Source organism: Phyllostomus discolor, chromosome 11 (assembly GCF_004126475.2).
Source record: "Phyllostomus discolor isolate MPI-MPIP mPhyDis1 chromosome 11, mPhyDis1.pri.v3, whole genome shotgun sequence".
NCBI lineage: Eukaryota > Metazoa > Chordata > Mammalia > Chiroptera > Phyllostomidae > Phyllostomus > Phyllostomus discolor.
The window spans coordinates 52,460,689-52,473,617 of NC_040913.2; the positions used below are offsets into that span (position 1 = coordinate 52,460,689).

General features: G+C 41.5%; 1 protein-coding gene across 1 annotated transcript in view; it reads left to right on the plus strand.

The window, feature by feature from the left end:
• Positions 1-12,929, plus strand: part of FARP1 (FERM, ARH/RhoGEF and pleckstrin domain protein 1) — a 310,831-nt gene that overhangs the window by 279,200 nt on the left and 18,702 nt on the right.

The following is a 12,929-nucleotide window of genomic DNA, read 5'->3' on the forward strand; positions in this document are numbered from 1 at the left end:
TAAGGATTGCATTGTATCTATAAATCACTTTGGGTAGTATATCCATTTTATGTTAATTCTTCCAATCCATGAGCATGGAACATGCTTCCATTTGTTTGTGTCTTCCTTAATTTCTTTCTTCAGTGTTGTATAGTTTTCTGAGTACGGGTCTTTTACCTTCTTGGTTAGGTTATTCCTAGGCACTTTATTTTTCTTATTGCTCTATCAAATGGGATTTTTTTCCTGATTTCACTTTCTGATATTTCATTGTTGGTGTACAAAAATGCCTTTGATTTCTGAGTATTGACTTTGTATCCAGCTCTTTTGTCAAATTGATTTATTAGGTCAAGTAGTTTTTTTGGTGGAGTCTATAAGATTATGTGTGTATATGATCATGTCATCTGCAAACAATGACAGTTTTGCTTCCTTCTTTCCAATTTGGATGCCTTTTATTTCTTTTTCTTGTCTGATTGCTGTGGCTAGGGCTTCCAATACTATGTGGAATGGGAGTGGTGAAAGCAGGCATCCTTGTCTTGCTCCTGGTCTTAGTGGGAAAGCTCTAAGTTTTTTTCCATTGAGTATGATGTTGGCTGTAGGACTGTCATATATGGCCTTTATTATGTTGAGGAATACTCTTTCTATTCCCACTTTGCTAAGTGTTTTATCATAAATGTGTGCTATACCTTGTCAAATGCTTTTTCTGCATCTATTGATAAGATCATGCAATTTCTGTATTTCCTTTTGTTTATGTGGTGTATTATGTTTTTTGATTTGCAAATATTGTACCATCCTTGCATCTCTGTGATGAATCCTACTTCATCAAGACATATGATCTTTTTAATGTATTGCTGGATGTGGTTTACCAGTATTTTGTTAAGGGTTTTAGCATCTGTGTTCATCAGCAATATTGGCCTGAAGTTTTCTTTCTTTGTTATGTCTTTATCTGGTTTTTGGATTAGGATGATGTTGGCTTCATAAAAAGAGTTTGGGAGACTTCCGTCTTCTTGAGTTTTTGAAATAATTTGTGGAGGATTGGTGTTATCTCTCCCTTAAATGCTTTGTAAAATTCTCCTGGGAAACCATCTGGTCCAGGGCTTTTGTTTTTGGAACTTTTTAATTACTGTTTCAATTTCATCAGCTGTTATTGGTCTGTTCAGGTTTTGTGCTTCTTCTTCATTGAGTTTTGGAAGATTATACTTTTCTAGAAATTTGTCCATTTCATCTAGGTTTTTGGATTTCTTGGCATATAGTCAGTTCTTTGTAGTAATTTCTCACAATGCTTTTTATTTCTGTGCTATCAGTTATAATCTCCCTTCTTTCATTTCTGATTGTTTATTTGTGTCCTCTCTCTTTTTTTCTTGATGAGCCTGCTAAAGGCTTGTTGATTTTGTTTATCTTTTCAGAGAACCAGATTGTGGATTTATTGATCCTTAGAATTGTGCTTTTAGTCTCTATGTCATTTAATGCTGCTCTGATCTTGGTTATTTCCTTCCTTCTGCTTGCTCTGGGTTGTCTTTGTTGTTGTTCCTTGAGTTTTTGTGGGCATAGGGTTAGGTTGTTTATTTGAAATATTTCTATCTCTTTTAGGTAGGCCTGTATTGCTATGAATTTCTTCTCAGGACTTCCTTTGCTATGTCCCATAAGTTTTGGGTTGTGAGTTCATTTTTGTTTGTTTCCAGAAACTTTTTTATTTCTTTCCTAATCTCATTCTTGACCCATTCATTGTTTAATAGTGTGCTATTCAATCTCCGTGATTTTGAGTGTTTTGGGGTCTTTTTCCTGGAAGTTTATCTCTAGTTTCAGTCCCTTGTGGTTGGAGAAAATGCTTGATATGATTTCAGTTTTCTTGAATTTGTTGAGGCTTCTTTGGTGTCCAATCATGTGGTCTGTCTTTTAAAATGTCCCATGTACATTCGATAAGAATGTGTATTTTGATTCTTTGGGATGAAGGGCTCTGTATATATCAGTTAAGTCCATTTCATCTAGGGCATTGTTCAATGGCACAATACCTTTGTTGGCATTTTGTTTGGCAGATCTGTCCATTTTTGACAGTGGGGTGTTAAAATCTCCTACTCTAATTGTGTTACATCAATAACTTCCTTGTAGTCCTCCAAGATTTTCTTTATGTATTTGGGTACTCCTATGTTGGGTGCATATATCTTTACTATGTTAATGTGTTCTTGATGGATTCTTCCCTTGAGTATTATGAAGTGACCTTCTGGGTCTCTTTTTATGGCCCTTGTTTTGAAGTCTTATTTTTTTCTCATATGAGTATTGCAACCCCAGGTTTTTTTCCCTGTCCTTTTGCCTGGAATATTTGTTTCCAGCCCTTCGCTTTCAGTCTGTGCAGGTCTTTTGTTCTGAGGTGGGTCTCTTCTAGATCGCATATGTGTGGGTCATGATTTCTTATCCATTCAGCTATTCTATGTCTTTGATTGAGGCATTTAATTTATGTTTAAGGTTATTATTCATAGGTACTTATTTATTGCCATTTTTTTCTTACCCTTGTTCCTCTCTCTCTCTCTCTCACTGTTTTTCTTCCTGTTCTTAAAACAGATCCTTTAGCATCTATTGCAGAGTTTGTTTGGAGGAGCTATATTCTTTGAGACTTCTTTTGTCCAGGAAACTCCTTACTTGTCCTTCCATTTCAATTTAGAGCCTTGCTGGATAGAGTAATCTCAGTTGTAGGCCCTTGGTTTTCAGTACTTGGAATATTTCTTGCCATTCCCTTCTGTCTGAAGCATTTGCACTGAGAAGTCAGCTGCTAGTCTTATCAGGTCTCTGTTGTATGTTACTTCCTGGTTTCCCTTGCTGCCTTTAAGATTCTCTCTTTGTCTTGGAATTTTTCTATTTTAATTATGATGTATCTTGAAATGGGCCTGTTTGGGTTCCTCTTGATGCAGACTCTCTGTGTTTCCTGGATTTTTGTGACTTTTTCTCTCATCAAATTAGGGAAGTTTTCCAGCAATTCTTTTTCAAACAAGTTTTCTATCCCTTGCTCTTCTTCTCCTTCTGGTATTCCTATTATATGGATAGTATTGTGTTTCATATTGTCCTGCATTTTCCTTAACCCCTCTTTTTTCTTTCTGAGCTTTTTTTTTCTTTTCTTGCTCTTTCTGGGTGTGCTTCTCTACCCTGTCCTCCAGCCACTTACCCGATCCTCTGCTTCATATAACCTGCTTTTGATTCATTCTACTGTGTTTTTCAGTTCAGAAATTGTTTTCTTCATTTCCTCTTGGCCCTTGTTGATAGTCTCTATTTCCTTTTTCATGTTGATATAGTTTGCAGTGAGTTCACTGTAGTTTCCCTGTAGTTTTTGGTGATTATCTGTGAGCTCATTGAGCCTCCTGATAACCATTACTTTGCACTCAATATCTGATAGTTGACTTGCCAACTATGATCTATTTCATTTAGCATTTTTTAAGGCTTCCTCCTTTCCTTTCATTTGGGAATTCTTTGTCTTCCCATTGTTTGTGAAACTCTTATTGTTAGCCTCTGCTTCTTAAATTGATCTGTTCTGACTCCCTGGGTTTATGGTGTGAACTTCTATGGGAGAAGACCTGTGAGATTCAGTCATGCAGTCTCCTTGATCTCCTGTGCTCACTGGTCTTGGTCTGTCATTTATGTTGGTTCTGGATATCTTTGGGTTTTGATTGTTGTTTGGTCTTTCTTTGGTGAGTCTTTCCCTCTAGATGGTTAATTGAGGGTCACTCCATCCACCACATCTTGTGTTCTGTTGTGCAGGTGTGGACAGGTTGTGTTGAAGCTGGTTCTTTTGTCTGTATGAGGTTTTCAGGCTTTTCTCCTGCTCTTGTTCAGTTGTGTTTGGTGTGTAATTTCTCCAGCATGTAATTGTATTTCCAGATTTTTCCTGGGTAGATATTAGTGGGGCTTCCACTCCCTCCTTCATCTTCTTCTATTGTTGTCTGTTGGTGGTTCTTTTGTTGGTGGGTTTCCTCTTCCAGCAGGTATACTGGTGTTCACAGCTCCCACCTATTCTTTTTTGTGATCAGTTGGAGGGGAAGGCAAAATTGTTTAAGACAGCAGGAGTATATTCTATGGTATTTAAAGTACCAACCTGTAGAGAAAAGATAGGAGATCCTTTGGATATATATAGTGGTAACCATGATATTTCACCCAAGCAGCCACTTTTTTGAAAGGGTGGGAAAATGATAAGACTCTTGTTGGGGGAGGGGGAGGATTGTGAGTTGGATCTAGAAAGCAGTGAGCTTGTGGGAGGTCAGATTCTGAGGTACAGTGAGAGTAAGGATAGAAAATAGGTGTAGTGTGCGAGAGCACAGAGTTAACCACAACAGTAATAAAGTTCCAGAAACAGTGAAGTGAGCTAAGATCTGGGAGGGGTGCTGTGTAGTATTTACCATTGTATGGAACAGCATTTATTTATGATAGTAATGGAGCACCAATCATATGACAGAATCTATGTGATCTGAATAACAAGAATAGGAAGTACAGGACCTAGAGTAAGTATTGTTCTATTGGACCACAAGTGAAGTGAAAGATGGAAAATTAAAAATACACAATGAAAGAGATAACAAGGAAAACCAGTCAAACAATGCAATTTAACAAACAAAGTGAAGAAGACTAAACAGAAAGAAGAGAAATACAAAAATACTAATAAAATGAAAGATGTAAAAACAATGAAAAATTAATAACACAAATATGCAATAACTTGCAAGTTCTCTGGAGCAGCAAAGTGAAATTTGTCTGTCTCAGTTGTTGGGATGATCCCTCTTTGGATCTTATTCTGGTCCTTTCACAGCTCCAGGTTTTACTGTCTCACTTGTGGGAATTAAAAAAAAAAAAAAAAAAAGGAAGGAAGAATGAATAAGAAAGAAAAGGAGAAGGAATAAAAAATAAAGGAGGAAAGAAAGGAAGAAGTAATGAAAAAAAAATTTTAATTAAAAAAAAAAAAAGAAACCTCTTACTGGCTTTAAACAATCCAAGCCAGTTCTGCTGGTCTTCCTGGCTGCAGCAGGCTGAGCAGGGGATTGGACTTCACTTTTCTCCCTTCCTGTGATTTTGCAGGAATGCAGGCCAGGTCCAAGCTGCATTCTTCATAGTTGCCCAGCCTCCAGCCCAGTTCCTCAGTTCGTTGCTGGGCCCCCAGTGCCCTTATGTGCTCAGCCCATGCCTTCAGCCCAGTAATTGTACTGTCTTTGAGATGCACCAATTAAGGGCAACTTACACATCACCTTCTCACTTTTTGCTGTCCTAGGTGCTAGGGACTCTCAGAGTCTCTTCAGAGTAGTTCATCACCCCCTCCACCACCAGTGAGTTAAATCTTTCTGGGGATTGCTAACTCCCTGAGCCCTGCTGCTCTCCTCTGCGGGGGACATCTCCGCCTTCCTCTTAGAGAGCCAGTGGGCCCTGCGGGGTAGGAACATTGCTGTGGCTGCCACGGGGAATGCAGGCACACGCCTCCTCTGCTGCTGCACCCAAGGCAGTGGGGTTGTGCACAAGGTGTCCCCTTGCTGTTGCATCTGGGGCAGTAGGGTTGGACTCGAGGTGCCTCTGGGCAGCAAGGTCAGGTGCACACCGTCCCTTGGGCTTCGGGTGTGAGCCTGCGGCCTTGGCCTCCATTGCTGCAGTGGGAGCACAGCAGCTGGGGCTAGAGGTAGAGGCACAGGAGGTGGGGTGGCTGCTGTGGGAGAATTCCCTAATCAGCCACTGATTGCCTCTGTTTTTCTTTTTCTTTTTGAAAACTTCCCTCCTATTCAAGCTTGCCACTCCAAACAAGCGCCTGGCCTCTCTCATAGCGCAACTCTCCAACCAGACTGGAGACTATCCAGGTCTGGGTCCATCACAGCCCAACTCTTCCCAGCCAGCATCCACAGTCTCCATGGGTACACATTGTCCTTGTGTGTTTGCCACTTCATCTTTATTCAACCCCTGTGACTTCAAGCATCCAGGTCCTTCCTGTGCTGCTCAAACCTTGTTTGGCAGAGGAAGGAGCCTTTGACCTGGCCCTCTCCCAATAATCCTGTGGCAGACCAGGCAGGCACCAGGCCTGGGGCTGCAGCGCCCTGGTCCCCGCACTGGTCTCGGGGACCTTATTGTCCTGAAGCACTGTCTTTAGCATCTGATTTTTCAATGTCCTCTACAGTTTTGGCCTCCAATTTTCATATAGGCTAAAATACCATTGGGTGTTCACTCTGTTCTTCAGAAGATCGGCTAGGTATTTCCCCCATGCACAGGGGAAGTGGACTCCACTCCCACCTATCTCACTGCCATCTTCCCTCCTCCTCTACCTTGTTTTTGAAAGCTGCCCCATCTTTTATATCTGAAACTTTCATTTTTGCATTTTCATTTTAATCTATGAATAATTATTTTAGCATAGACTTTTAATTTGCACAACTTATCTTTCAAATATAAATACATCTACATTTGCATTTTAAAGCATTCTTCCTATATTTTGACTGCCCCAGAGCCTGCCTAAAAACCTTAACTGATAACTGCCCTGAACAAGCTAATAACCCCCTAAAGAAGCTCATAACTTTCACCATTTCAGTCTGTCCAACTGTCCAATCATTCATTTGCCCATTCATCCATCCATCCCTCCATCCATGCATCCATCCATCCATCGATCCAGTACCTACTATACATATGGCACTCATAGAGTGAAAGTTACTGTTGGGGATGGAATTAAATCCCAAGAATCTGGATAATTTGTTTAGAGTTTAATGTTTTCCCTTTAGAATTGTATAATATCATGAAATAGGGCAGGAGAGGATTTAGGGGGTGATGTATGACCCAGCAAAGATAGGATCTAAAGCTTGTCAAGAGATTTCCTATTTCTCTTAATAAACATCAAGAAATTATCTAACAGACCCTGAGCTATAGCTTATTTTTTCATGGTATTCAAAAGCAACCTTCCCTGCTTTGGACAATATCAGAGGCCACGGAAGTGATCGGGATTGCAGATTACCATGCTAAAAAAAGCGAGGATTCCCTGCCTGGTGTAGCTCAGTGGATTGAGTATGAGCCTGCAAACCAAAAGGTTACAGGTTCGATTCCCAGTCAGGGCACCTGCCTAGGTTGTTAGCCAGGTCCCTGGCAGGGAGCTCATGAGACGCAACCACACATTGATGTTTCCTCTCCCTCTCTTTCTCCTTCCCTTCCCCTCTCTCTAAAAAATAAAATAAAATCTTTAAAATAAATATAGGTGGAAATTCTTAAAAAAAAAAAAAAAGACACCAAGTATTATCCAAGATGTTCCACAACTATGGTATCGTTACTGCCACAATGAGGTTGATGTACAAAACTCAGATGTAACAGTACCAGACATCTGTTCATGTCCATGGTGGTTCTTAAAAAATTAATATATATTATATAATAACACCATATTCTCACCACCATCCCATACACAGAGTCTCCCCATTATCATGCATTTGTGTGGCAAATTTCTTACAACTGAATAATATGGATATATTATTGTTAAACCCATAATTTACATTAAGATTCACTTTTTGTGTTGTACACTCCATGGATTCTGCCAAGTGCATAATGTCACATATCCACCATGACAGTCGCATGCAGGAGAGTTTCACTGCCCTAACAGTCCTCTGTGCTCCTCCTGTTCATCCTTCCCACCTTTCCACCCTGGACACTACTGATCTTTTACTGTCTCCATAGCTTGGTCTTTTCCAGAATGTCATAGAGTTGAAATCATTGCATATATAGCCTTTTCAGGCTGGCTTTTGTCACTTGTTAAAAATAACCCTTTTCCTCTCTTCTTGACATGTTTTTGTTACTCTTTTACTTCCCAATTATTTTTCCTCACAGAAAGCCTCTTTTCCCATATTCTCTACTTTTTCTTGGCCCAATTTGATTTTTTGCCTTTTCTCACAGCATTTCCTTTATCTGAGATTATAAAACTGAGCTTGTTCCCTTCAAGGAGGCCTGGACTCCACCATGGGTGTGTGGGGACAGCAGTGAAAACCTGCCAGTTACATTCCCCAGCCCCTCTGGGACAGGTCCCAGAGTTTCCCATTTACCAGCTCTACTTTGTGACTCTCTCTGGCCTGTCTGCTGACTTTCCACGGAGAGCTGACATTGAGTACACATCAGCCCTCTTCTCTGTTCACCTAAGACCTAAAAATATACCCAATTTCCGCTCATAACAATTCTGTCTCCTCAGTCTGCTGAGTTGGCATTTTTACATTTAGTCAGCTTCCTCAGCTGTGCTGACATTTTAGTTATTGGGCTGATGCCATGAGCATTGATAGTACAGAACTCTGCACAAGCAAAATGGAAATAGATGGAGAGGCTCAGAGCCACTAGCAGACTTTTGGAGACTATTATTGTTTAATGATTACTATAGTTATTGTCGGTTTTAAAGAATTTTTATGAAGTGTGGAAGGGAGCAGCAGAAGATACAGAAACCCAGGTTCTCATTTTCATCCAAAATGCTTAGGGTGATCTGCTTTCACTGTCTTTCCCGCCCACCCCCCAACCTTTGTGTTTACCTGCATTTTGCAGAGGCTCAGCAAGGGTGCTGTCATTACCCTTCAGCTATTCCCAGACCCTCTGCACAGGACTGAAGGAGCTGGGCTAGGGGCTCCAATCCCCACTGGAACGGCAGAGATATCCAAATTGTGGCCTCTAGCTCACACAGTGAACTTCCAACTGGAAACATCTGCTACATGCACAAAGGCACTTCAACATCCACACAAAGAAAGAAGGTCCCCACCTTTCATCTTGATCCTTCACCTGCCACCCAAGCTGGGACCTTCATTTGCACTTGAGTTGTCTGTCTCCCCAGGCCTCTACCTCCTGCCTTAAACTCCTGTGACATTACTTTTTCTCACTCTGTTTTCCCTTTCCTGGATGACTCACCCAGTTTCCTGATGAGTCTCTCTCTCTCTCTTTTTTTAAGATTTTATTTATTTTTAGACAGAGGGAAGGGGAGGAAGAGAGGGAGAGAAACATCAATGTGTGGTTGCCCCTCGCATGCCCTCGCCTGGGGACCTGGCTTGCAATCCAGGCATGTGCCCTTTGGTTCTCAGGCCCGTGCTCAATCCACTGAGCCATACCAGCCAGGGTCTGATGAGCCTCCTCACTTCACATTGAGCCTTTATACCAGCATTTATATTACAGCCAGACTGACAAGACTCAAAACCCTCGTTGTCTGTGATTTGGAGAATGCAGTCCAAACTTTAAACCTGTTGAAAAATCCTTCGCACTCTTTCCAGACCCTCTCTCCCCATTCTTTCACATTCTACTCTCTGTTCCAGTGACCATGAACTCATTTCTTTAGGCACTCAGGTCATTGTAAGACTCCTGCCTCGGCTGCATGCATGCATTTGGTTCATTTGTTCATTAATGCCTGCAGGCAATAGACATTTATTGAGCACCTACTATGTATATCAGGCCCTAAGGATGTAGTGACATAACACACTACTTGCATGCACACACACAGGTGAAGGCATTGTATAATTGACATTGTGTAACTGTTTATTTGGTATAATCCAAATAAACTCAGTGGACTATACCAGTGTTTTTCCGGTTGTGATGTCTGTTGTTGTGCTTAATATTGGCATGAGGAAGGCCAAGTGAAGGTGCACAGGATTTCCTTGTACATTTCTTTGCAACTTCCTATGAATCTATGTATTTTTTTTAAAAAGTCACAAAATAAACTCTACAGAGGAGACCAGTGATAAGAACAAGGTAGACAAACAGCGTGAGAACAAGAGGATAAATGAGTCCCTAACTCTGCTGGAAATCAGGGAAGGCCCCAGAGCTAACCCTGAAGGGTGAGGCAGGGCTGGGGTGGAAGGATGTCTTAGGAAGCTAGTGTCATGTGCAAAGGTTCTGACACATTCAAGTGCAGGCTGTTCAGTGGATGGCCTGGGATGCACAGCAAGAGGTGAAGATGGAGGGCTAGGAGGGATTTCATCCTAAGAACCCTATGCACCCTGCTGAAGACTCTGGGGGTTATTCTAAGATGATGGGAGCTCTTGTCATATCCAAGCAATCAGTGACCTGCTCAGTTAAATTTTAAGTTCATGTTGGTGGTTGATATGCAATAAGGTGGTGGGTGAGGAGAGGTGGCAGAAATGCCAGTGGAGACATCATTCCAGTGGTAGACGGCACAAGGCTCAAAACTGCAGGGATGAGGACAAACACAGGTTTGATGGTTTTAGGAGGTAGAATTGGTAGGACTTTGGTGAAGGATTCAAAACATGAGGGACTCTGGAATGTTCTCCAGCATTTTCTGTCTTGAGTAAGTGGCTGATGGTGGCACTGTTCTTAAAGTTAGAGAATCACAGGGTGGCCCCAGGTGGTGGCAGGTTTGTGTCTGAATTAATTGAGTTTCTAGATGTTCCTGGAGAATGAGAGTGCAGATGTTGGGATTAGAACTGTCAGTGTGGGGGCTAGCAGCAGCACACAGGTAGTAGGCCTATTCCTGGGAAGTACTTACAGGGTAAGACTTAAAGCAATTGCTGTTCTCTAGTCCTGGAGTGTCATGTCTCTCCCATCCCATTGGTACCCATCTCTCTGGAAATGTGCTCCCTTGTACTCCTCCCCACCTATCGTGAAGATTCAGTCCTCCTTTAATGCTGTACCATCAAACTTTTTACCCTGCATCTGTCTTCACCATGACTTGTTAAAGAAAAAAAGTATTTACCACTTGTTAATACTAAAGCAGACTTTATTCAGGGCGGTTGCGATAGATGTAGGACCACTGCAATGGGATTTTATAGTGAGGGCGGCAGGGGGAGGTTAGGCTTAACTCTGAATACAGTGTGGGCAACTGGGAATTTATAGCTAAGGAGCAAGACCAGGGTCAGAATGGAAAAATACTAAGAGAAAACATCTGGGGTGAGGAGGGATTCTTGTTGAAGACAGGACAGGGTGATCAGACATCACCTTAAGGATGGTAGGAGATGAGGAACTTGAAATCATGCATACCAGATACCCAGGTTGGAGGGTTCTGGTTTAACTGCCTTAGCAGGTTTCTTGCTAAAACTGAATACATGGAAGTGTACTTACAGGTCTGAGAGGAGGTTCTGGAGCCTGACCAATGTGTGTGATTAAGCAAAGGATTTTGGTCAGACCCCAGAAGAGTGGAGGGGCGCTGTCTAATTCTCATCCAGCTCCCTGGAGTCTAACAAAGAAGGTGGCTGGTGACAGATGCTCAGGCATTGTATGGACAGTTGGAGAGTTAATCAGAAATATATGTTTGTAGTTGTATGACATTTATTGAGTAGCTCTGGTCTATTTGACATCTTGCGACATGTGGAAGAAAACCACAGGCCCCCTGAAGGAGCTCCTGTTCATTTATTTCCCCACTTTTGTCAGTCTGGCTTTTAAAAGAACATTTATACCTCTAATATGATAAATAAGTCTCCTGTTTATAAATCATATGTATTTTAAACTGTTCATTGCTTTTTTAAAATATATTTTATTGATTATGCTATTACAGTTTTCCCATTTTCCCCTTTATTCCCTTCCGCCCTGCACACCTCCTCCCACCCACATTCCATCCCCTTTAGTTCATGTCCATGGGTCATACACATAAGTTCTTTGGCTTCTACATTTCCTACACTATTCTTAACCTCCCCCTATCTATTTTCTACCTACCATTTATGCTACTTATTCCCTGTACCTTTTCCCCTCATCTTCCCCTCCCACTCCCCTGTTGATGACCCTCCATGTGATCTCCATTTCTGTGGTTCTGTTCCTGTTCTAGTTGTTTGCTTAGTTTGTTTTTCTTTTAGGTGTGGTTGTTAATAACAGTAAGTTTACTGTCATTTTACTGTTCATATTTTTTATCTTCTTTCTCTTAGGTAAGTCCCTTAAACATTTCATATAGTAAGGGCTTGGTGATGATGAAGTCCTTTAACTTGACCTAATCTGAGAAGCACTTTATCTGCCCTTCCATTACAAATGATAGCTTTGCTGGATAGAGTAATTTGGATGTAGGTCCTTGCCTTTCATGACTTTGAATATTTCTTTCCAGCCCCTTCTTGCTTTAAGGTCTCTTTTGAGAAATCAGCTGACAGTCTTATGAGAACTCCTTTGTAGGTAACTGCCTCCTTATCTCTTGCTGTTTCTAAGATTCTCTCCTTATTTTTAATCTTGGGTAGTGTAATTACAATATGCCTTAGTGTGGTCCTCCTTGAGTCCAACTTCTTTGGGACTCTGGGAGCTTCCTGGACTTCCTGGAAGTCTATTTCCTTTGCCAGATTGGGGAAGTTCTCCTTCATTATTTGTTCAAATAACTTTTCCACTTGTTGCTCTCCCTCTTCTCCTTCTGGTACCCCTATAATTCAGATGTTGGAACATTTAAAAATGTCCTGGAGGTTCTTAAGCCTCTCATTTTTTTTGAATTTTTGTTTCTTCATTCTATTCTGGTTTCTTTCTTCCCTCTGGTCCACACCATTCGAGTCCCAGTTTCCTTCCCATCACTATTGGTTCCCTATGCATTTTCCTTTATTTCCCTTAGCATAGCCTTCATTTTTTTTAAATCTAATTTGTGACCAAATTCAACCAATTCCGTGAGCATCCTGATTACCAGTGTTTTGAACTGTCCGTCTGATAGGTTGGCTATCTCTTTGTCACTTAGTTGTGTTTTTCCTGGAGCTTTGATCTGTTCTTTCATTTGGGCCATTTTTTTTTTTTTTTTTTTGGTCTCAGCGTGCCTGTTACGTAGTGATGGGCAGAGCCTTAGGTGTTCACCAAGGAGGGGTAAACCACATTGCTGTGTTGTGATGCTGTATGTGGGGGAGGGGTCCAAGAGGGGTCAATGGCACTTGCTCCGCTCTCTGCCAGATTTCAGTCACTTCCCCCACTACTCACAAGCAAAGTGGGCCCTTCTGATGCTGGTTCCCAGGTGGGTAGGCTTGTGTATGTTCTAGGACCCTGTGGATCTCTCCAACAAACTCTCCTGTGAGGCTGGGAGTTTTTCCCGCTGCTGCCTCAACCCC